Source organism: Coturnix japonica, chromosome 3 (genome assembly GCF_054131305.1).
Source record: "Coturnix japonica strain WE chromosome 3, WE-NBRP24, whole genome shotgun sequence".
Classification (NCBI taxonomy): domain Eukaryota; kingdom Metazoa; phylum Chordata; class Aves; order Galliformes; family Phasianidae; genus Coturnix; species Coturnix japonica.
The window spans coordinates 13,706,778-13,710,007 of record NC_140665.1 but is presented as its reverse complement, the minus strand read 5'-3'; positions in this window follow the sequence as shown (position 1 = coordinate 13,710,007).

The window sequence follows — 3,230 nt, the reverse complement described above, 5'->3', positions numbered from 1 at the left end:
GGAACCTCCTGTATGAATGTTGAAATAAACAGGAGTATGAACAGCTCCTCAGAAAGACATGGGAGACAGAAATCTAATTTAGGGAGAAAAGCAGCAGAAGGTGAGAACTGATTCCAAGTGTTAGCATTCCATGCAGTGTAATGTGCATTGCTCACCTTCATTACAGGGACTTTGCTACCCACCTCCCTGGATATCACTTGTCACTGTGGACAAGTCTCATTTTTTACATTTTGCAGATGAGAAAACTAAGGCAGAGACAGGTAAAGAATAACATTCTTAAAACTGGCCACTGATTTCTGGTGTCTCTGTTTCTGCATGTGTAAAAAGAACCTGATCTGGACTAAGCCGTGACCTTCATGAACAATATTTTTCATGAAATGTGAAGTATTTTCTGTTCAGTATGTAGAAAAAAAGAGGCACAGGATGTCTCAAATTCAACATCTGAAATGAGTATGTATGGGAAAAGTTGATCTCGTACGTGCTACTTTTGCTCATACAGAAAGTTAATGCCATTACTGTTTCTTTTTCTAAATTACAGTGAAGGTTGCTTTCTTCTTGTTAAATAATTGATGTTTATGTTGTTTATTATACCTTTTGCATTAACACCTGAATACAAACTGTAAGTCATCCATGCATAACATGGAGGTATCTGCAGAGTTGCATTTGGTTTTTCCAGACGTTTGTATGAACATCAACCTTAATAAGGAAAATGTATCTTTCTTACAAGTCATGAAGAACTGTATTTTGTTTTGGGCATGGGTATTGCAGCTCTTCTGACGGCACTGCACCCACCTGCTGTCTGAGTTTTATGCTGCCTTCTGTGACAGCACAGACGCTAGGACTCCTTAGTGACTACCAGGCAATGTGTCCACAGTGCGGTGTTCTTTTACTAAAGATTTTGAGCATAGAAAAGCTCCTGAGTGAACCAAGCAGAAAGCAAGTAGACTGCCTTTCTGGGTTTTCACGCGGCTGCTTTGCAGGACCTGTCAGTGAATTCAGATTGCCTCACTGAGCACAGATCCAAATTCTGATGCAGCTCAGATGCTCACATTGGCTCAATCACAGCGTGTTCTCCATCCTGCTATTTTCCCCTTCTCCTTACATGACAACCACACTGCTGCTATTTGTACTGTGCAAATACTTGGTTCCTCATATGGACTTAAGAAAAATCAACTACATTTCCACCAATAAGAGAGATGTTTAGGAAAACCCATAGCCTGCATTCAATTTAATGTAATTCTTATTTATTTGCTCTGTCCTCATGTCTGCACTTCCCTATTGGGTAATGACTTTCTGACAGGCTAACTTCACCCTGCCAATGTCAGACCTATGTGCTATTCTCTTTTGCCTCTCCCTTCTTGACAACTGTGTCTCACTGCACTGTTAAACAGAAGCTGTGCCTAAACCCAGACCTGGTTGAAACGACTGACAGGCTCTAACAGGGCTCTGGGAGACAAACACAGCCAGGCTCAAACTGATAGCACTTAAGCACCTGCAGTCAGCTCTGGGCTGCCTATGAGAGTTGCAGTATGACTGTGGCATGAGCACTGTTTTTGACCATACTGTCTGCAACATTTTGCTGCTCTGGAAACATTGCTACTGGCATATGAAAACAGCTGTGAGATGTACAGTGATATCACTGTAGCAAGATGGGAACACTAAGATGATTTGGTTGAAAAACAGCAATGAAATGGAAAATGGCAAGAGTAACTGTGCCTACAAGAAGTTACTAAAGTGTGATTCATCAGCAAAGGGCAACACCTTGCAGTATTTAAATATCACTACCTTCTGGAGTTCTTTGTAAAGCAATTCATGTTTGTCACATGGGAAGAAAGGAGGGAAGTTACAGAGACACATTATAGAATGGCTTGGGTTGGAAGGTATACGTTTTTTTTGTCACACCTCATTTAATAATTATCCACCCTCTGTACAGCCATTTACATGTGTACATGCTGAAGCCTGGAAATGGAGTGCTGCAAGGAAATATAAGGGAGCCCTTGCTGGGGATGGTTTGAAGGGACCTGGGGTGCTTACGGGGTGAGAGGGGGTGTGCATTCCCTTCCAATGCCATTTGGAGCCTCTATTCACAACGGGGGTGTTTTTGGGTGCTCTGCACACACCCCAGGCCCATTTTGGGATGAGGAGGTACAATTACTACTATTTTCTTAATTTTAGATGTGTACCTGAACTTCCTTGATGCATAAGATAAATCTTTCAGCGCATTTTTTAAACTTACTTACAGTTTCATTGCACAAGAAGAGTAATAAAGCTCTATGGTTTTGAAAGCCACAGTGGTTTAACTGTAGGCTTAACTTAAAACTTCTTTGTCTGATCAGTAGAAAACTCCCATGTAAAATCTCTTACTTCATTTATCTCAAAATGAAATGACTTTCAGCTACTGCTTAACTGAAAAATCAGACTGGCTTGATCCAGTTTCTCTTAGTTGGTTCTAAAACCTAATTTAAGGCTTGATTAAATGCTATTAATGCAAAGTTAAATAAACTACATGCCAGAGAAGGCTATTTTAGGAATGGCTGCTCCTGCTGGAGGGGAAGGGTTTTAAAACAAACTTAATTAATTTACTTTAAAAGTTAATAAGATAAACTATGCTAAGTGTTTCCATGTAGAGAAGCTTACGGAAGTGTGACAGCAGATCCTTTGGAAAGATGCTGCTCAACATGAAGGCAGGAGTGAATTTCAGAAATCACAGGAAATAAAGCCCTCTGGGTTTGTTGTTGTTGTTTGTTTTTTAAAACAAAACTCAAAATAGGACATTTTTTCCATTTAACATGCAGGGGAATGAAAAATGTCTTTTCGTTCTATTCACTCAGGTTTCTTGCCATTGCTGCTACTGTTGAAACTCCAGCACTGAGAACTAAGCGCTAAGAGAAATGGGCAGGGTTTAACCCAAGTGCCCCAATGGCGTGGTGTAATCTGCCAAACAGGTCTCAAAACATTTGCTTTGCTACTGTCAGGAGGTTTGTAACAAGAGACAATTCACAGATAAAATCTCAGCGGAGGGCTATAGGACCACCCAATGTGTTTTGCAAGAATCCGATGACAATAAAATCTCCAAGGATTATCACGTAGTGTAATGGAGTTCAGACTGGAAATGTGTGCATGTTGAACAGCTAATCTAGCTACAACTGCGCCCATGCATAGAAAGCCTCTGCCCCCTAGTGTATGTACAGTAAGGCTCTCTTTCATAGGATATGAGGCAGTGAACCTCC